Source organism: Protopterus annectens, chromosome 7.part0 (genome assembly GCF_019279795.1).
Source record: "Protopterus annectens isolate FY-2018-M chromosome 7.part0, PAN1.0, whole genome shotgun sequence".
Taxonomy (NCBI): Eukaryota; Metazoa; Chordata; order Ceratodontiformes; family Protopteridae; genus Protopterus; species Protopterus annectens.
The window spans coordinates 41,538,487-41,561,120 of NC_056739.1; the positions used below are offsets into that span (position 1 = coordinate 41,538,487).

At 40.9% G+C, this 22,634-nt stretch overlaps 1 non-coding gene across 1 annotated transcript; it reads right to left on the minus strand.

Annotated features, from left to right (window-relative positions):
- Nucleotides 1–20,555: 20,555 nt before the first annotated feature.
- Nucleotides 20,556–20,972, minus strand: LOC122807365. Its single transcript, XR_006365670.1, has one exon.
- Between the last annotated feature and the right edge of the window lie 1,662 nt (nucleotides 20,973–22,634).

A 22,634-nucleotide genomic window follows, 5' to 3' on the forward strand; every position in this document is an offset into this window, starting at 1 on the left:
GTGATGTCTTTCCTTCTTGGGATTTGCTTTTTTTTTCTGAACTAGTTTCCTCCTTCTATTGTATGGCCTGTTTATTGCAGGGATCCACCAAACTGGTTTCCTTCTCTTAGAGGAGTGAGTCTTGGTTTTGTTAGGGATGGCACAATCCATGCATCCCTGTAGGTGCTCAGAGTGCATTTGTAAAGGTTTCTGCATTTTGAGCAGTGTTATCCTTTAGCGTGGGGGCTGTGAATCTTACCACCTCTATCTTAAGTAAGGTGAAACTTGCCTTAGAAAAGTGTTTTACTGTGGTTTCCTTAGTTGGGGGTGGTGGTGGGGTGTGGACATCCAGTGGGATTACTTTATGGTCTGATCTAACCAGTGACTGGTTGACCTCTGATGTGGATCTCGTCACCCATGTTGGTGATAGCCAGGTCCAATATGTTTTCACCTCTGGTATGGGAGTTTACCAGCTGATCCAGGGCATGAGTTGAATTCCAGGAAGCGCTGGGCCTGGGAATTTGTACTCTAGTAGTTTTCCCAGTGAATGGTAGGGTAATTGAAATCGCCCAATATCAGGGTGTTTGGTAGAACCTTCATGTTTTCCAGTGTCTACAGAAAGGTGGAGTGGTGGTCCTGGGTCATGGAGGGTGAGCTGTAGCAGGCCACAATTTGCATTACAGATTTGCCCGATGTTAGTTGCACATGGATGATCTCAGAGGTATCATGCTGCGTCACTAACCTGGAGGTGTAGGTATCCTTGATGAATATGGATACACCTCCTCTTTTTGTGTTTCGGTCCGTGTTCTGTGGCCAAAACATGTGGTATGCATTGTAGCCAGGTAAGTACTGGGGTGCTGTCTGGAGCCTTGAACCAGGTTTCAGTTACTGCACAGATGTCAACATTCTCCACACTGAGGAGTGCTTCGAGCGTGTGCATTTTGAGATTTAAACTCCTGGCATTGAGTAGCATAACTCAGTTTTTTGTTAATTGTGCCGTTTACAGAGGCGAGTTTGACTTTTGAGCCTTGCCTAAAAAAGGCACTGTGGGGGCAGCAAGAGCCTTGGCCAGTATTCAAAAGCCTAGGGGTAACAGGTGCAAGCAGTCTCTTGTGAAGCAACACAGCTTGTTGTGCATGTCATCCCAGGCTGACATGACACTGGATCCCCTTTGAATGACACCAGAAGCTTGGCCAATTGTTGAAATTGTTCACTTTTTTCTTTATACTGAGGTATTCTTGGTGAGGGCAGGATGCTACTCAGGGTCAGGGTCATACCAGCCTGAGCTACATGATCAGAGAGCTCCTCCATGTCTCTTTTCATGTAGTCCGGGGAGGCACGTCTCAGGTCATTGACACCAACATGAACGATGACAGTCATATTTGTACTTGTTCTGGAGTGACTTGCTTACTTGTGTTATGTGGTGGATTCTGGCTCCTGACAGGCAGCTAACAGTAACCTTCTGCTTGCCCAGCCTAGTCAGTGGGACGTCAAGTGTGCGTGACTATAGTCACCTATTACTAGTTTGTTAGGTATGTTATTTCACCTTAAGGACTGTGATTGTGCAGCACACTGATTTTGTGTTTGGTTTGTGACAGGAAGTACAAGTTGGGTGTCTGCTTTGGAGGTCTCAGATGCTTTTGCAGGTTTTTTAGAGCCTCCGAGTATGATTGTGTATTTTTTGCCAGTGCTGTTTTAGTACGTCTGTGTGGCTGGAGTTGTGGTGCAAGCGTTAACCTTCTCCTCTTGACTGTCTGTTCCAATCTTGGGTGGAGACAGCTTAGCTTCCAGTTCGGTTGTATAATTGCACCTCTCGCATATGTTAGTGTTTTGTGGTAGGAGGAGAGGGTTGGCTGTGTACATGAGGCAGTTGTAACATTGCCTCAGGATACCCAGATTCACCAGCTGGACTTGAGTGCACCTGAGCTTGCCCTTTGGTCATGCCTGAATTACTAGGGTGAGCTGCTTGGTTGGTGAGGGGTGAATAAAGAGCCTTGCCCTGCTGGGCAATCAGTGTCAGGGTATATTAGTACTTGCTATCAGGTCTGAGCAAGTGCTGGGCTGTAAGATGTTTTTTGAGTGCTTAGGTTGAGAGACTAGTTTCAAGGGAAAAACTGAAGAGGAGACTTAGGGGAGCTGGGAACAATTTAACTGTAGCTAACCGGCAGTGCCTGGTGTGCAAAACCATGCAAACTCTGTTTTTATAGTAGAGAAATTAAAGAAATTAGCTCAAAATGGCCTATAATCTACTAACTTCTGGGCTGGAACCACTCCTCCAGGGACAGACAGGTTGCTCAAAGCTCCCCTCTCTCACAGGTGAGCAGAGAAACTTCTATCCAAGAAAGATATGGGCAGCTCAGAAACTAGTATCACAGCCCTGAATTCAGCACTAGCCTGAAAAGTAGACTATACTAGCTTAGAAAGGCGGGAAACAAGGAATTTTTTTTTTGAAAAGATAAGGCAAAAACAGTAAAAAAAAAAAAAAAAAAAACTACTACAAACCATTAGAAAAGGCTATTGCACTTTTTTGTTTAATTTGTTTAACTGTTTACACACTAAACTTTTTAAAAGTGCAGGCAGTCAAATAAGTACAATATGTGAAAACAAGCTTTTAAATCACAATAAACTCTGCAAAATCTGCGTTTAGGTGGAAAACAGTAAAGTACAGCAAGAAAGTACAGAAAACTGATACTTAATCACTCCAAAGTCTCTCTCTTAAGCTAGGCAGCTTGTATCAGTTTAAGGCTTTCTAGTGCTACAGAGTAGGTTGGTTACAGGAAAGATGGGAAACAAGTGCAGATGTGGTCTAAAGTGGAGAGACGGACAAACTGTCTAAATGGTCAAACTACAATTTCTGGGCCAAGAACCGCTCCTCTCGTGGTAGACAGGCTACCTACTGCTTACCACTCCCACTGATGAGCTAGAAGGCTTTCCTCCAACACAGAAAGGCTTGTGGGGCTCAGAAGCTTACCAATAGTCCTGGATACAGCAACTCTGTATCTGGACTAGGCTAGTTACAGAAAAAGTGGGAAATAAGCACAAGTGCAGCTTTTAAATCAGAATGTGGAAAGAGATTGAACGGACAATAGCTACAATTTCTGGGCCAGGAGCCACTCCTCGTGGTAGATAGGCTACATGCTTACCACTTCCACTGATAAGCTAGAAGGCTTCCCTCCAACACAAAGAGTCCTGAAATACATCAAATCTGTACCTGGAACTAGACTAGTTACAGGAAGGGTGGGGAACAAGTACAAACATAGGCTTTTAGGCAGCAAGTTGAAAGAGATGGAAAACTGTCCAAATAAATACAATTTCTGGTCCAAAACTCACTCTTCCCGTGGAGGATAGGCTACCTAGCGCTTACCACTCCCACTGATGAGCTAGAATGCTTTCCTCCAACACAGAAAGGCTTGGGGGCTTCAGAAGCTTACTAACAATCCTGGATACAGCAACTCTGTAACCAGACTAGGCTGGTTATAGGAAAGGCAGGAAACTGGCACAAGTGCAGCTTTCAAACCAGAAAGGTTACCTAGTGCTTACCACTCCCACTGAGGAGCTAGAAGGCTCCTCTCCAACAAAGGACTTGGGGGGTTCAGATGCTTACCAACAGTCCTGAATACAGCAAATCTGTACCTGGATTATACTAGTTATAAGGAAGGATACCAAACGCAAAACAGGCTTTTAACCAGAAAGTAGAAAGTGATGGAAAAACTGCCCAAACGGCCAATGAACTACAGTTTCAGGGCCAAAACCCACTCTTCTCATGGCAGATAGGTTACCTACTGCTTACCACTCCCACTGATAAGTTAGAAGGCTTCCCTCCAACACAGAAAGGCTTGGGGGGGGGGGGGCTCAGAAGCTTACCAACAGTCCTGGATACAGCAAGTCTGTATCTGGACTTGACTAGTTACAGGAAAGGCAGGAAACTAAGCTTTTTTTTACAGAAAAGCAGCTAAAACAGCAGTAAATACAGTTCAAATTGTAGTGCAGGCCAGCACACCTGAGCATGTAGCAACACTACAGCAAACAGTTCAAATAAATGCAACGACTAAAAACAACTGCAGAAGGCAGTAAATTAGAAGGCTACTAACAATCAGTAATAAGTGCAGAGCAAGAGTGACTGAACAGATAACAGCACACAGAAGAGCAACTAAGACAGTTACAGTAAGAGCAGATATACATTTTTTTTTTTTTTTGAGGGAAGGAACAGAGCAGGATTAAAAGGCTACAGGGATTGTCCTTCCCAAATGCTCTCTTTGTACACAGTAGAGAGTGCCTGAAATCAGAATATGATATCGCTGCACTCAGTTGAGTGAGCAAATGAGATGGGCCCATAAGGAGTATCCAAATGCAAATCTGTAAGAGGGGCGGGCAATTTCAAAGCTATCAACACTAATACCAAAACAAGAACAGGAACTAACTGTAGAGAGACAGCCACTTCAGTTAATATTCAGTGAAAAACACAATTAAATACAGTACTATATGCAAAAAAGCAGATAAGTGTACTTAAATTCACTTATACATCCAGCTGATTTCAGGTAGATGTTGGCCTGTTGTACCTGTGAAACCCAAACCCTTAATTTCAATAACGTAAACTACTCAACCCTATCCGATCCCTTATCTACAAGCAGTATGACACACTCTGATTCACTATTTTATAATATGTATAAACTATACTAGAGTCATTGATTACTCTCATGTGGATTGAATAAATGTAAATAAGTTCTCTGTAATTAGAATGTTTATATGTTAGTACCCATTTGCATATCTCAATTTTTGTACTATTTCTGTATTGTTTTTTTTTTGTATGTTAATAACTAACATTTTATAACTGTGGAGCTTTTCTCCCCGGGCCTCCACTGAACATGGGTTCCTGACCCAGTGGACTTTTCGTCAACAAAATGTCAGTAAATAATAAATACATTTCCCGTTTACTCCCAGAAAAAAAAAGTACACATCATGGCATTACTGTAGCCACTATTTTGTATTAGTCTCCTGCTTAATGCAGTGCTCCTAATACCACCCCCAGCCTCCACTGTGACTGCAATCTCAACTCCCCCCACTCCTGGAAGGGGAGCTGCTAAAGCCATTCAGTCTTACCTTAAAACCAAGCAGCTATTCCCCAAGCTTCATCACCAAAACGCTGTTTGCTGACACTACACAGTCAGGAAGAAAACCTTTGGCACAGCAGGCCAGTCATGTTATTGCACAGATGAGTGGGTAGGCTGGCCAACCAGAGCTTTTTTCCAGACATGGCCAAGGCTAATATATTTAACATTGGAGATAAGTACTTGATAACGCATCTGTCCTGAATGATAAATATGTAGTACTACAATTTAATGATCTCAGTAAAATGATCAGCAACAAAGTAACACTTGCCCATCAGGTGGTTGGATGGCTTCTCAGTTTTATAGTCTAAAAGGAGGAAAGAATGGTTCATGGAAATAAGTTAATAGGTCGAAACTCCTACAAGTGAAAATTTATTTTATTTTCAGTTTAAAATAAATGGCTTTCCTGTTTCAAGATTCAGAAATTTGCTGCTGCACTGTTGGTGGTCCAGTTCTTGCTATAAGTTCACTTACTTGCTTGGCTATTACAGTCCAGAATTTAAGCTTCTACACCAATAAGAAACTAAGGCAATTATGTCTTAGTCCAGGTACTCCTGCTGTTCTGGTGAGGCAGAAATGGTACTTTGGGGTTGGGCTGCTGGGTGAGCATCAGGCAACCATTTCCCATTGGTTCAGGTGAGCGGTGCCCAGAGATGGCCTGGGAATCAAGTGAAAGACTGCACTGGTGGAATAACTCAGACAAAGCAAGGCAGTCTTTTTAATTAAATGCTTTTTAATCAAATGATTATGTAGTGTGCTGTATGACTGTACTGTACACGAGTAGTTTTCCCCAATCAGGAATCATAGAAAAACTCACTAAGCTAGGCATCAACCCCTATATCACTAGGTGGGTTGAAAACTGGCTCAGACAGAACCCGCAGTGTGAAAGTAGCTGACAAGTCAGACTGCCAACCAGTCACGAGTTGAGTCCCACAGGGTTTGGTCCTGGGTCCTCTCCCATTTTATCTACTTCTCAAGTCCAGGCCAACATGAAGGGACTCTGGCTGGCAAAGTTCGCAGACAATTGCAAGTTGGGAGCCATAATTAACTCCCCAGGTGATGTTGACATCCTACAGAAAGGCCTCACTGAGACAGACTGGTGTCAGAACCATGGCCTTAAGATCAGTGCCAAAAAATGTGTCCCCTTTGGGAAAAACACGGTTCCCATGAATTACCACATCGATGGTAGTCCACTGAACACAGAAGGTGTTATAAGAGATCTGGGAACACAGGTTGACAGCAACCTGAATTATGGCCACCACATTGCCACTGTGATCAGAAAGTCCTTCCATCTGGCACATCTCATTACTAAAGGTTTTGCATCCAGGAAGAAAGATGTAATTATCTCCCTCTACTCTTCCCTCATTAGGCCAGAGTACAATGCCCCATTTGGCATGTACTTCACTAGACAGCTGCAACAACTGGAGAGGCCGCAAAAGTACCCCACAGAGGATCTTGGGCCTTAAACACTTGTCCTATAAGGACAGACTCAAAAAATGAAAGCATCTAACCTCAGCTGTAACAGTCACAGACCTGCATGAAATAGCCTCAACCCAGTCCACTTAAACATTCATTTGCTTCCGGATACCGATTTTGATGAATAACTGGGGTCCAACCCCCCCAGAAGAATCTGTTTTTGGAGACTTGTGGTTCTGGCCCATTTACATCTTGGTTACCCCCCCATGGTGGATGAACTTAGGTTTCCCAGGGCTTGGAAGGAACTGGATACTGTTGAACCATTCCTAAAAAAACAAGTTTGTGCCACCACCAACCAACAGACCTCACTGGAGCAAAAAGGGGTCCTAGTTGATGCTATGGTGGTGGCAGCAGCAACCCAAAAAGACCCAGCAGAACACCGCTATGATGGCCTTCTGCCTAAGAGACTAGAGTACTGGACAGGCTTGGGAAGTGTTTGCCTCAGCTACTTTTGCCCCTGACGTCACTAAATTACCTGGCACATTTTACTCAACTTCGGTGAGATTTGACCAAAGGGCTTTCAAATAATCTGAGTGCATGTCTGCTTAAGGGACCTCACAAGCAGTCGGTTCAGGTACTGCCTTAAGGAGACATGCCTGGATGAGGCTTTCAGACTTTGCATAACCTTTTAATTCTTTTATTAACAACCCATTTGATGCTACTTCCTTGTTTGGGCCATCAGTAAAGATGGAAAGACTGCTGTAGGAATTAAATTTTCTACCCCTCAATGAACTTTTTCTAGGAACCAGAGAGGTGAAAGTATAACAAGATATATAGGTGGTAGTATAATATCCAGGGGTTATTTCATAGCATTTTCCCCTCCATCTTGCAAAAGGAAGAAACCTCCCAATGTTCCATCCAGTCAGAGGAAGGCAGCAGCACAAGAAAGCCAAATGTTCTAGACAAATAGCCAAGAAGGTCCCCTCCAGACCAAATAGGATTCAGAACTTATTCACTTTCTTATGCTAAAGAAAACGGGGAACCTTAGACCCATTTTGAATACGTCAAGGTCCAGTCCATTCTACCCAGGGATGACTAGATGTGTACTACCATATCAAAATAAACAATCCAGAAGACATCTTCACTTCCAACTGGGAGCCAGTGATTACCAATTCAGAGCCCTACCCTTTGGAATCACAACCTCCAAGGTGTTTACCAAATGCATGACAGTAGTGTCAGGTAACTTGAGACAAATGATTCCAGGTGTTTCCATATCTTAATGACTGGCTCCTCACAATCCCCTCCAAGTATCCATGTCTACATCCCAGGAACTGATAAAAAGTCCAAAAGTAGTACACACCAAAGACTGCTTTTTTGAAATATAAATGGACTCCAACCATGGAAAAAATAATTTAATATAAAAATCACACAAGTGCTTTCATCTATCAAGGAGATGCTATGAAGTATTAAATTTTATTTTCCACAGCTGGAGTCAGTTCTTATTTTATTTTTTTAAATGTCAGGGACTATTTTCAGTTTTGGGCATAATAAATCATGCCAAGTCAAACCTACCTAACCCCAGTCCCGAGCCTGGAGTTCATTGGTGTTCTTCACCTCCTCATTGTATGTCCACTACAAGGAGAGTCACGTACATTTTCTCCTTGCTCATTCTACTCCTCAAGCAAAGTCGGTTCTGCAGGCATTAGGTTTGATCTGTTGCATGCTTCCTGCAGGTTCTACAATGCACTTCAGCTGTACAATGGTTCATTCTGCATCAACTCCTATCCTTTGCAGTCAGGCTCACCCCAGTGAATGATCACAACTGAATGATCTACATCAGGCAGACCGTCCAGAGACTACAGACACTTTTCACCTGGGGTGGGGGAATTTCTTGGAAAGAATGCTCCAAAGCATGTGGTCACCCAAGAGACCAAATTGCATATCAATGTCCCAGAAATGAGATGGGTCCTACTAGCCTTGCAGGCATTTCAAGATGCCCTTCCTTTGGGGATTATTGCACTTCAGATCGACAACATGGCTGTACTCCTGTATATCAACAAACCTTGATCTTATCCCCTTGCAGAGAGGCCATTAAGTGTATGGGAATGGGCAATCTCAGACCGCTTTCTAATTGCAATGCGCTTTCCAGGGACAATCTATGTGCTATAACAGACATGCTAAGCAGATCCAATTTGATGCCCCATGAATAGTCTCTCACTGTGTGGTGATGATCTTCTAGTGTTGGGGCCAACCTAGCTTTGAACTATTTGCCACTCCCCTCAATAAGTGCAGCAGGTAATTCACTCTGCCCCCCCACAGATGCTCTAATTCAAGCTTGTCCCGCAGGTTTTCTTGATTCACAATTTTTTTTTTCCAGAAAGCAAGCAGGCTGAAGAGCTCAGTAATCCTCATTGCCCCCCTTCTGGGCTCAGCATGTATTGATCCCCTTCCTATGATCTCGTTTTCATTATCCCCCATGGATACTGGAGATACTTTATAGAAACTACACCTTGTATACATTTTTATCAAAACTGGTCATGCAATTTTATTACATTTCAATTACTCTGACTAATGGAACTTTACAAGTGTCAGACATCAAACATTTTTATATACATGATCCAATTTCCAAGTGGAGGATCTGACCTTGGAGAAATCTTCCCTAGCCTGGAGGAGTCAGGTTAACAAAATTACTTTTGTAGAAACATGTCTCAACTTCATGCAACACGTACTTTATCCATATTAAAAGAATGCAGTTAGGACAGTAATTTATTTCCCAGCCCTGCATACAAATTATATCTGCTTTTTATCATATTATAGAACTGAAATTGATATACACTTTAATAAGATGATCTTATCCCATAACACTACAGACCAAGATCCAAAATCAGTGAATTTAAACCACGAGGAGAAAATGTCTAAAGAGGACTTCCCTGCTTAGTTTAGCAGAAGCATAGGCATCAAGCAGAAATGAAAATCAAACCAGAAGTAGGATAACGGGTAGAAACTGAATGTTCCAATAAAATATATGGTGAGAGATCAGATAAGACAAGAAATGTGGGAAATGCATAAATACAGTTTCAAGGAGAGAGAACTCTTTAACAACCTCATGTTGATCAGGATTGGCAAGACATGAAACAAAACTGGAAACAGTTGCACATATTATTGCTGGTTGTGATATACTACTGGCAAGATTGCTGTATACAGAGTAATGTGGCAAGACTTTGTTCTGGGGACTGTACAAATAGAATATTGAAGTAACTGGAAACAGGCACAAAGCATTACAGAAAATGAAGTTAGGCAAGATTGCTGTATACAGAGTAATGTGGCAAGACTTTGTTCTGGGGACTATACAAATAATAGAATATTGAAGTAACTGGAAACAGCCACAAAGCATTACAGAAAATGAAGTTATCACGCAAGAAAACCAGATGTAGTAGCCCATGAAAAGACTAGCACTAATCATTGAAATTGCTACACCCAGTCAAAATGCCAGGATTTGCAGGCAGAAGAGGGCAAGTTGGAAGGAGGATACTGAGTTCTCAACAGTAGCAGGATCAATGAGTCTTACATTATGCAGTCACCATACCATTCCATTTGTCAATTTTTACCATATGGGTTCAGTTACAAGCTTCAGACCTGACTCAGCTGTTACTACAGCTCACACTAACCCCACAATGTTCTTCCCTAATCACCTCAGGTCTTTTCTGAAAAACAGACTAAATGAAAGACTCCAAAAGCCTTCAGCAACCACATCACAAGTGATACATGTCCATTATGTGTCCCACCAAATTACTTTATTTGATGTCAATTTCCATTTTATCCTCAACATATGGGACAATCTCCAGCAACCACAGACACTGGCAGGACTCAGATATTCAGAGAACCAAATGACACTTCCCCTAACGAAGTGAGCCAAATTGTAATGGGTAATAAGTTATAAGAAGCCCAAGTTGCTGCTACACAAATGTCCAGACGCTCTAGCTTGAAAAACTGCTGAAGTAGCTACAGCTCTTGTAGAATGTTGGGACTAGGCAAACTTTTTTTTTTGTTATAAATACATTCTTTGAGCCATCTGACTATCACCACTTTGCTCACTAGCTGGCCAAACTGTTGTAGATGACACAGCCATTCAGATTCTCAAATCCTTAGCTCTGTGTAAATGGAAATCAATTGTCTGTGAACATCTAATTTAAGCAGTATTCACATTTGTTGGGAAAAGTATTGGGAAATTAGTTGATTAAATGATGGTCTCTGACCCTAGTTCTTAAGCAAAACTAGCTTTGTGGAAAATCAATTATGGAAGTTTGAAAATAATTTTTCTGGCAGAAGTTATTGCCACTAAAGTTTTCCAGGATAAACACTTCAGATCACATTCAGGTTCAAAGGGAGGTTGAACAACAGCTTGCAGCACTAAGTTGAGATCCCAAGGGGGGGTCTTTGTAAGGGGGGTATTTAGAAATAGTATTCCTTTTAAGAAAGCTTTGCAAAGCTTATGAGAAACCAGAAGATCCTTCAAAACCATTATGAAAATTAGAAATAGCAGCCAATTAAGTTATGGTAGACTAGGAAACACCTGCTTTAAAAAGTGAAGATAAATGTTCTAGGATTTTAACGGGTGCTGGTAAAGGATCAGTACTGTTATCACAAGCTCAAAAGGTAAACCTCCTCCATTTAGTAGCAGGGTTTACAAATAGTTGGCTTATGAGAGGCTAAGAGAATATGACGTACCAGGGAAGAAAGTGAAGGAAGCCAGACTATAAACAGAACTGGAAAAAACAAAGCTTAACTGTAAATGTACTAGGTATAAGGGGAGTGCTTTTATCATTGCAAGCCTTTCAGACTGCTTCATTCAGGAGCAATCCTGGATTAATCCTTCTGGGTGGGATAGGTCTGGAGCCAGGTCCAAAAAATCAAAGGTTGTTGAACTGGATAAAGTCAAAGAAAGAGGGAACCATATCAGTCAATGGCACTAAGATGAGATGGTTATTTTGCTCTTCAGCCAGATCACTTTCAGCTTTATGTAGGCATTTCAGGATTAGAAGAATCAAAAGGTATACAGCAGTCCAGATGGCCAAGTGTGGAGAACAGCATCTCTGATTCCCCAGGAAAGGAGGGGGGGATCGTGGGGGAAAACTACTTACTGCACTTGTTTAGTTGCGAGGTAAATAGGTCAAGAACCTCTTGATGGAAAATAAGGCAGGCTAATACAACTGTGCTTAGTCAACTCCCCAGAATATGCATTGCTATCAGAAAGCAGTGGGAAAGATTACCCACTGACAGCTATGTAATAGGATTTGGTTCCTCCCTGTTTGCTGATGTACAAAACCAGTGGCATATTGTCTGGAACACAGTGGTTCCCAAAGGAAGAGCAACCTGAAAGTTTTGCAATGATAAAAGCAATGCCCTTGGCTCTAGGACACTGATCTGCAAAGTTGCCCTCTGTGGGTGACCAAGAGCTTTGGACAGTCTTGCCCAAATAATGCCCCCACCCCATATGGGAGGCACCTATGGTCATTACCACTTAGGGTTATGATGGGACAAAGGGGAGCCCGATAAGAATGTCTTCAGAATGCATCCACCAAGCTCAATCTTTTCTGCAATATCAGTATTCAAAATCAGGTCCAACATGGGTTGGTTAGACATTGACCATTGAAATATCCTCCGGTGATATCTTCCTAAGAGAATTAGTTACAGCTGCAGCCACAGAGCCTAGTGCTTGAAGGACTAGATGAGCAGTTACTTTTGTTGCCAACTACTAAATACCTAAAAAGTTTCTGTAATCTTACAGGGGAAGAGAAGCTATGGATGTTCAGGGATCTAGAAGGGCTCCTACAAACTCAATTTACAGTTCTAAGCTTCTGGATCATTTGTCCATTTTTATATGGCAATACATATCCTGAAAATGTACCGAGCACATCCAAACATCCTTTTCCAAAAATGGAAGAGACTACCACAACCAAACAGTTTGAACTGATTTGTTTAGTACACTTACATCTACAATTAGTCTCCATTCCCCCATCTTTTTGGCACTAAAAAGAATATAGAGGAAATTCTGTGCTTTTTAGCAGTTTTTGGAATTCTATAACCACTTCTTCCCTCTGACTTGGAACATTAGGAATTTCCTTGCATACAGCAAGAGGAAGGGAAATTAGCCTCTGGATATAATCATCTGGACCCAAGTATCCAATGTCATTCCTGACTGCCTCCAGAAGGTGGCAATCAGACCTCCTTTCGGAAGCACTGGTAGGCTTTGCCACAAAGAATCCCAGATTGTGAGCCACCTATGCCACGCAAGTGGCATCTTCCATTAAAGTTCCTCCCTCTGCCCCTGCAAGAACTCCTTCCACATGTGCCCTGAAAAGGCCCTTGTTTCCTCTTGAACCACATTTTCCCACTGCTTTATTTCTACAGAATGGTCATTGAGTGGAAAAACACAGCATCTTTCTTGCACCTAGATAAACAAACAGAGCGGATAAAAAGGATGGAGGGCAATTTTAGCCGTTCCAGGAAAAGACAGCCTTCCTGCAAAAGAAGGAAACTATTTAAACAGTCTTCTTGACGGTAAACATGGCCCAGGCACCCAAAATTTAACAGTAGCATCAACAGACCAGCAATACCCCAGAAAGGCCTTGCAAACAGGAACACATACTACAACAGACAGAAAGCAGGAGGAAATACTGCTAGTTCAGAATGCACTGAGGTGTACAGAAGAAAGGAGGACAGGACAAGAGTTAACCAGCCCACTAACTAATAAGCATAGGGTTTTTAAGCCAGTACTAATCCTGGTTAGGAATGTTGAGATTCATTCTAGTTGTCTGATAGGTCTACTGAAGTATATCCCAAATGGGGAATCATAAAAAAATTTCCTAAAGTACAAGAGGGACAATTACTTTAGATCTGAATGATATCCCTTTGATAACTGATTGTGTGATTGAGAGATGGGGAAATATCAACTGACCCCAAGTTCAAATGTCTAACAAAATTAAATGCGACAATATTGTATGTTGTAGCAAATAGCACTAAATTTTAGCACACCAAGTGGGCATCAGTGGGGCATTTTGACAAGGACTCCTTGTTTGCAATAGTCTGCAAACTTTAAGTCTCCATTCATGGTCTGGAGATCAGTACTGAAGACAGATCCCATTACTGAGCACTATAGACAAGTAACCTTCATATGCTGATGAGGCACTTACTACCCTTGCCATCTAGGTTTCATCATTTGGTCACTTGTTATCCACCTTACTATATAGGGCCCCATTTGTAATTCATTAAGCTTACAAACTCTAACCATGGGGGGTGGCAACACCCTAATGAGATTTTAAATACCAAAGCGCATCAGTTATACGTTTCAAGGTTTTGCAACTATAAGGCTGATGGGCATTTAATTCAGGGTCAGTGGTGGGGCTACTCTTATGGTGTGATATCAATAATGCCATGCTCCAACCCTCAGAGCAAGCCAGTAGCTACACTCTGGGCAGCACTACTTAGAACTCTGTAAATCAGGTCCCATGAAGTGTAACTTGAGAGAATCTTCAGTACATGCTCTGATTGTGGGGTCAGATTCATGAATAACTGGGTTTGGATAGTCCGCTCTGTGGTACAACTGGTACTGAAGCCATTTGCTACTATGGTGGGAATCACATTTGTTTCCCCTATACTCCATCAAAAGTTTGCCACCAATTAATAGGCTAGCTGCCCTTGTGGGCCATTTTAGATCCCTAGACTGAGTATTTCCGATGCCATTAGATATGCAGTAAATTCACTACTAATGGGTTGGAACATACCTTGTATGCCAAACAGATTACCCAATAGTCAGTAGTATACAGTGTAGCAACAGAGCTGAGTCACTGCACATAGGACAAACAGTAAGGTAATGTGGGTTTTCCATTTGTTGCATAGGTCTAGACAGATGCAAGAAAAAAGGGAAATTATATTCAATTATTGCCCTAATAAAAAGTCCAAGTAAAGGGAGAAAGTGACCATTATAGAACTTACAATGGACAAACACTGGTCAAACGTCAATGTCCATGCAAGTTCCAAATCCCGAGTCAACTCTCAGGAGTGTATTCATAGTTCATTGGTCAAACGTCAATGTCCATGCAAGTTCCAAATCCTGAGTCAACTCTCAGGAGTGTATTCATAGGTTCATACTAGGCTATCTGCCCTAAGGCATTTATAAGCCTAGCCAGAATGTGTTTGGCTTTCGCCACCCATTTTAAATTTATTTTGCTATGCCCTTTTTCGAGGTTAGTATACTGTGTCTCTGTCTAACAGAGACACAGAAGTGACACCCGGGGTAAACCTACGATCTCCCATCCACTTATCAAGATTCCTCTTGAAGAGAGGAAATGAGGGACTCTGCCTAACCTGGACTGGGATTTACAATTTTGCCAAATAAATGCATTACTGTATCCTTTGGAATCAGTTTCAGTTCTTTTGGAACCATTTGAGAAAACCCTTCCTACAGGAAAGGAGTCATTTGGGATTCAATGACTGCAAGCACAAACTTGGGGCCCTTTGGTATAGGCTTTTACCATTAGTAGATGCTACACAGGAGAGGTACCAGCACAGAGTCCTACTGGTTACTGGTCTTTGAGAAAGCAATTTCCCCCATTTTGATTTCCTGCATCCTGTGAAGCAGCCTACATTCCGGGGCTTATTCCCAGTTGACTTAGCCTTTCAACTATTGCTGAGTGGTCATGTCAAAAGCCTTAGCTGTGTGCATCATTTTACCTTTCATCCAGCTACCAGGTAAAGCAAGCATGACCTACACTTGACAAATCCAAAGCGAGAGGAGTTCAGTTTTTGGAGGTTCTGCATGTCCTGGCTTTGCATATAAACGGAGACTCGGGCCTACACTTGACAAATCCAAAGCGAGAGGAGTTCAGTTTTCGGAGGTTCTGCTTGTCCTGGCTTTGCATATAAAACAGACTCAGGTCTGTAATTGCCTGGGTATGTGGAAGACCCTACCTTATAGGCAGGATGACGGCTGTAACTGCTCTCCATGTGCTTGGTACAGTCCCATATGGAGGCTGAGATTGAACAATGTTAGGGGTGTGGCTAAATTGTGCATCATGCTATTTAAGAAGCTTAAAAGCCGAACAAGTGTAGGGTAGTATTCACAATCAGCTGTGATCGCTTTTAGCTTGGATATACGTTTTAGCCTAAAATTGGCAGATTTTAAGCTCCTGCATTATTTCAATAAGGGATCCAACATTCTGGGAATTACTTATTGTTGATGTAATGGTTCCACAATGTGTATTTGTTTCGGGGGGGGGGGGGTCACCCTGCACTTATTCCTATGGGGTACAGCTATGGGGGGGGGGTCACCCTGCACTTGTTCCTATGGGGTACAGCTATACACATACTGATAGAAGTGTACACAATTCACACAGTGTATTCAGTGAAGTTAACTAGGTTTGGTGGGGATTTGAAGCTTGCTAATGTATCACTTAGTAAGTGATTTGTCTTAAATTTCTAAAGGCATCTTGGGTGGAGAGGATCTCTGGTTTTAGTTTTTATTTTGAAGGAGACTACTTTAGTCAGCCCTAACATATGAAAATGCCCAAGGGATGGTGCAAGATGCTCCCATATTAGTAAGCAGATGCAATAGACTGTGCAAATGTACAGAATATGTTTAGGACAGGAACATGCAAATTTATGGGTTAAACAGTTCAGCTGAAGTGCTCAGAAAGACATATTGGAGTAGCCAGTACAATCACTCTAGAAGGACATGTGTGGGGTATGCCAGAAGTGACAGTAAAATTATTACAGAATAAAGGGTTTACATTTACAAATCTGGCAAACTATTTGTACTTAATGGCTGTGTTACAATGCAATTGCTACTAGTTGAGAGAATGGTCAATTGTACGTTTTTGAAGTGACAGTACATTCAAAGAGAATGCATCGCAAATTTAAAGCCACGTGTTCAACTTACTGTTTTACTTCTACACGTTCTTAAACAAGATTGTGTATACCTCATGCACAATTTGCAGTTTACAAAGGAGAAGAGACTTTCGTTACAGGCTCTGTTCAGCAGTAATTTTAAAAGAAATTGGGGAAATATGCTGGTGCCTGTATTCTTAGCTTTCAGAGCTGTTTATTCAAGTTTTGGCATCTTGAATATTGATTAGACTTTTAATCATTAGCACTTTCATTATACAAGATGCCTCAGACTTTCTGGGAGCAGGTGACCTATCAGGCAAACTGACTGCCATAAAGAAAGCATCCTCTGAACACAGGAAAATATGCAAATTGAAAATCCATTTAACAAATCAAGGTTCAGTGGAACATACTTTGCCGACCTTCAGAAATAAGTGAAGACTCCCCATTCTGGAACAAACTGTTGACACGGGATCGGTGTCAAAAAGAAAACGTTTCTTTTAAAAGAATATTCAACATCTAAAGTTAGAAAGGAAAGGCTTTGAAACATTGTGCTTCCTTCTAGATCCCCCCTCCCTCCAAGGAAGGAACTAGGACATCCATGGGCATGAAAATCCTTTCAGCTTAGCAAAGGAGCATCACAAGCTCCCTTCCAAGAAGGCTAGCGCTCCACAAACTGATATGATGTGCCTTCCTCCCCAGTCCTTAAGCTTCCCTAGCACTAGGGGGTCAGAAAATGACAGGAAGACAACTCCATGTTATGGTTACTAAAGGAATTTTGTACTTCACCTATTACACCTAAACATATGGTTTGTTACCCATTAAATATTATTATTAGTTATCGTAACTTTATATTCATGCACCCTAAGTATAGGGAATGGAATTTTATTGTATTTCCTATAATGTATGCTTTTGTCATCTACTTCTGAAGGAAGTCATTTAGCTATAGATAATGATCTAAAGTACTGGTATCAGTTGATATCTGATAATAAAGTTAAAAATCTAGATTTCTTAAAACAAGAATTTGATCTAAGAGAAACTTGCTGGTTAGAGGTTCAGACCTTTAGACAACATCTCATTAATAAAATAAATGTAATGTCTATAACTGTTAAAGAATCTATTCCAACACTGATTGATTACTTGATATTACATTTACAACAAAGTTTCTGATAAAGGTAAACTTTCATACATAAAGTTATCAGACAAGAAACTTTTTACAGTGTAGATTCATACTGGAATTATTTCACTTTTATTAATGGGGACCCACCAAATCAACAAGATAAACAATATAGATTGGAATCTGCTTCTAGAACTACGTCTTCCATTGTCTGGAGACTTTATACATGGAAATTTTTACATAGATCTTTTTATACACCTTTGATGATGAATAAAATAAATAATAAAGATAATCTATGTAAGAGATGTAATGTAGAAATTAATGCTGACTGGGCTCATATGTTTTATGACTGTATAAAATTGAAAGAATACTGGAAGTCAATTAATGAATTTTTGCAGGCTCTTTTTACAGATAATTTCATTATTTCTAAATCTCTTACATTATTCAACACACCTAAGTGTTAAAAAGGTTAAGCTTCCCTTGTTATGGTCTATTCTAGCAGTGGCCAGGAAAATAATAACTAGAAATTGGATTTCAGATACACCTCCTTCGTTCAATGAATTTAAAAATGTTATGAATATAGTGTGCCATATGGAAATAAACACAATTAGGACTAGAACAAATAGAAAAACATCTTATTTTATTGTATGGGATAATTTACAAAATTTGTTAAAAAATTTTAATTTCAATAGCATGGTATTTTAGTTTAATTGATCTGATTGTAGTGGATGTCTTTGTAAATACTTTAGTTGTTTTGTTGAATATTATAATAATACCTATTTTTAATTACTTGTATAAAATTGTTATGATACTTCTCTTATATGTTAAAACAATAAACCTGTTTTGAAAAAAAGAAAATGACAGGAAGATTAACAGATGGCCAAAGCAAAGCCATCAGTGGCTAAACCAAACGGGAATCAGTAAACTTACAGGAAAATAAAAAGAAAATTAAGATGTAAAATATAGTACCCAGATTCATTAACTGACAAAGCAGGTTTTACATTTGAACAGTTCTGTCCCAAAGTGAAGGACTTCCTCAGAAATAAAATCACAGGAAGACAGTGCGACGAAATAGTAAGGTGACCAAAAAAAAAAATCACAGGAAAACAAACAGGAAGCATGAGTAAAACAGGGTGGAGGCAAGCACAGCAGACACCTCTCCCCAAGGTATACAGATTACTAAACATGGGACCTGCCAAGTCGCCCTCTGACAAGACACCTCTGGCATGAACTACATGTGAGCTCAAACCAAATGCTAAGTTTAGTATTTCCCCAGATCACATTGGATAGGCACCACCACTACAAAGAATGTAAACGGAGAGCTGGGAACTTAATCAAAAGTGTTATGGGCCATTAACAGGTATAACAGCCAGAACAAGTCACGCCCCCCATCCCCAAATAAAACCAAGGCCAACAAATACACCTTTATGAAAAGGCTATTACAATTGGAACAGCCTAAAAGCTATGTCTCTAGACTCCACCGTATTCAACTTTAAACAAAAACAGTTTAACATTTAAACAAATATGCAACTATGTTGAACAATTCGGTCATAATCACCATAAAACTATTTACAAGAACGGCTAAGACACACGGTTTTAAATACACAAAGGTAGTGGTGTTATACTTCAAGAAAAATCAGTTTTCACCCCCCCCCCCCCCCCAATTATATGTGGAAGTGAAACTAAATCCGATTTAACAGTCATGCGTTCCAGATACAGTCCAATTAGAATGACTGTACTACAAACCCTCACCATACGCCACAACAGTGAAAACCAACCGTGCACTATGGTTAACCAAGGAAACACAGCAACTAATGTTACAAAGTTAAAGGCACGAAAATATAAGTGTATTCAGTCACCAAGAAATCTATCACACAAAAAGCTGGCCATCTCCAAATAAGTTACTTCTCCCAGTTCTAACTAACTATAACACTGCAGTCTTTGTAAACATTGGCTGCTGTCAAAATTTCGTTTTCTGACGCTATTGCTTCCCCCTTCTGTATGCTAGTAAATCATGTGGAAGTTGTTCAGAACCAAGTGCTAAATGCATTTCATACCCGTAAAAATAATTTCTAAAAAAACAAACAAACAAAGCAGTCACACCCTCTTCCGGTCTAGTCTGTTATGATAGACTCGCTTGGGTGTACCTCCTATTCAGACACTACCTTTCTGACTCCCTTGTAACGGGCTGTATTCAGTTAACTTAGGGGGCATAGCTCGTAATACCTTACCGAACCAGGAACAAATTAAAAATAAAAACAGACGCGATACATTTAAAGACATCAGTAATCAACTTAAAATATGGACCCTTTCAGGAAAGAAGCAGAAAGGGTAGGGGGAAAGGAGTCCCCTTAGTTTAACATGCAACAGCAACTATAAACATAACGCACACAAAACCTAACAATTACAACTTAGGAAGGGCCTCACCAGTTCGATTCGCGCAGAAGTGGGCGTGTCGCAAGTGACAACTGAGTCTGCATTTTTAATTAGCTTGTGCAGAACTGAGATGAAAAATATTAAATGTACAGACGGCCCATTTCTTCCCTGCCCCTCAAAAATATAATGCAAGTTTCATTGTTTAATGCAGTTCAGAACCTAAATGTTCCGATGCAGACACCACGTTGGCGTTGTAATGCAGCCGGAAACTGATGTCCTACTCTAAACCATCGTCATGACTCTAGTAGGAATATACTACATAGATCTGTGCGCCCCACTGATACAGTAATGGATCACGTTAATGAACTCATCTTAACCAGCAAAACATTCCAACGTACGAAGTGAACGGTCAAGTCGTTTTAACGGTATTTAACAACCAATTAAAGAGAACTGCTGCTTCCCACACAACCGGCCATTAACACATAGATGAACTTTTCCTACAACAGACAGAGCACTTAAAACATACGCCACACTCGGCTATCCTTTAAAGCAATGCGTGAACAGATAAGAAACGCTCTTTAGTTGCGAAGGCAATGTAGTCATAATCAGTATGCTTAACTACAAGTTCCCAAGTTTAAATGCTCTCAATGCAATTTCACGTATAAATAAATACAAGTTCAGATCAGAATCGCCTCTATACTCATGGGCCAAGTTTGCCGCCTGAAACCCGTGAGGGTACAGGCCACCCGGGCCTAGTATATCTGATCGACTCATCACCTCTGAACTTTCCGTGCCCTCAGGCACGGCGCCCGTTCTCGTTGCCTCACGCGCACTGCCGAAGGATGACCATCAGCTCACGGAGGAAGTCTTCTCATTTCAGGCTGGGCCGGGCCCCACACCAGCCCGATCAAATAAGATCAACGTGTAGATTACACAAATGAAGAAAACACTCACAGTAACAAACCTCCCTTCCACACAGACATTCACTCACACATATACACACACTATCACTCGCATTCATACTCAAACGCCTTCCGGAACTCGTCTTTTAAACTCAAATTCCAATGGCATTATGGGAAACCCCGCCTTTTACCGCTCATTCCGTCCATTAATGTCATCAGCTCAGCATTTGTGCTGCCCCCTGTGGATGGAAGGGTTGTAGCATCTGCTGAACTTTATATTCTCACATATAACGACTCCAAATGTTGTCCCACCGTACAAGTTGTTCGTCATTTTAAGATGAAATAAATTCGAAGTTTAAGTGGCAGCATCGGTAAACGTAAACTGCCTTTATTTTGATTCCATTTGTATGTATTTATTTATTTGCATTTTGTCTGTGTGACAGCCCGTATTTAATCATTTTCTAGGAGCAAAAGACAAATATATAGACAGACGACAGTAGTTTACATGGAACGATTATACAAAACAACCAAAGCCAAAAGGTTGGTTTAACTTAAACTTTTTGAACCGCGTAATAAAACCAATGTATAAAGCTCTACTATTTGCAAAATATTTACAAACATCTACTGCAGATTTCCAGGGATACCTCTCAACTGTCCAGATTTCCGCAGAAGTGTCTAGATTTTTGCCTGATATCTTTGGTCTGTTCTTTATAAAATTTGTGGTTTTCTGGCAAATTACTGGGGCAATCTGAGGACTGAAGTAACCAAAGACGTACATTCGAGTTTCAGACCTCTTATCCTTCAGAAAGCGAACGCAAACCATGTTATTCTGGATTAAAACTGTAAATGGTTTACCGCTGGATGTCCAAAAGTTATGGGACAATGTTTTAGCACCGGCTGGTGTTACTTTACGTTCACTGGGGTAATGTTTATTTTGAAAAGCCAGGATATTGCTGCATCGTTTTATTCTAATTGTGTTGCAAGCAAAGATAAAGAGGCGTGGAGTGCTTATTGTATTAAAAAAGAAAATTCATCTTAATTTTAGGACAAATTATGTATCGGAAGAAAATGTCCGTGATTTTCTGTTAAAGTGCTGTAAAAACTGTGCATTATATTAACACTACTTTAAAAGAATTCCGTGGTGTTTGGGATGAGGGTTGGGAAGCATGGGTTTCAGTGTCAGTGGGGCCCGAAGGAGTAAAGCATATTCCTGGCGTTTGTTTTGTTGCTGGGCAACATGGGACTGTCCGGTATACTGGGCAACCAAGGTTTTGTTTCTTTTGCGGAGATTTTACCTATTTGGTTAGTTACTGTCTGTCCAGCAAAAAATGTTCCCGGTGTGGTTCACTTAATCATTTCACAAGGGCCTGTCCAGTACAGTGGCGGATCCAGGAATGGGGGGGGGGGGGGGGGGGTATAAAGATCAGCTTAAGATGCTCTGACGTGTAAAAAGAAGGCAATATACATTCAGTTGACCGATACATTTATGGATCATCTCTTAATACAAAGTTCCTGCTCATAATTAACACTAAAAGGTATCTTAAGATACCAAATATAACTGTAGTACACTAAACAAATGTAGTAGACAGCTGGGGTAGTGGATAGGCTGTGTTTTATCCCCTTCTACACTCAGAGGCAATAAGACACCCTGAAGTAACTGCAAACATTCACAGAGCTGAGGAATTTACTCAAAATTAGCCACTATAGACAAAATCCCTACTGCAGATTAGGTGGTACCACTGTAGCTGGGATGTGTGCATGTTGCGGATTCTCCTTGCTTGCTTAGTGGCTATTAAACCATTTTACACCAATATCAATATCACTTTTTTCACATTCAAACTTTTCACCACATTT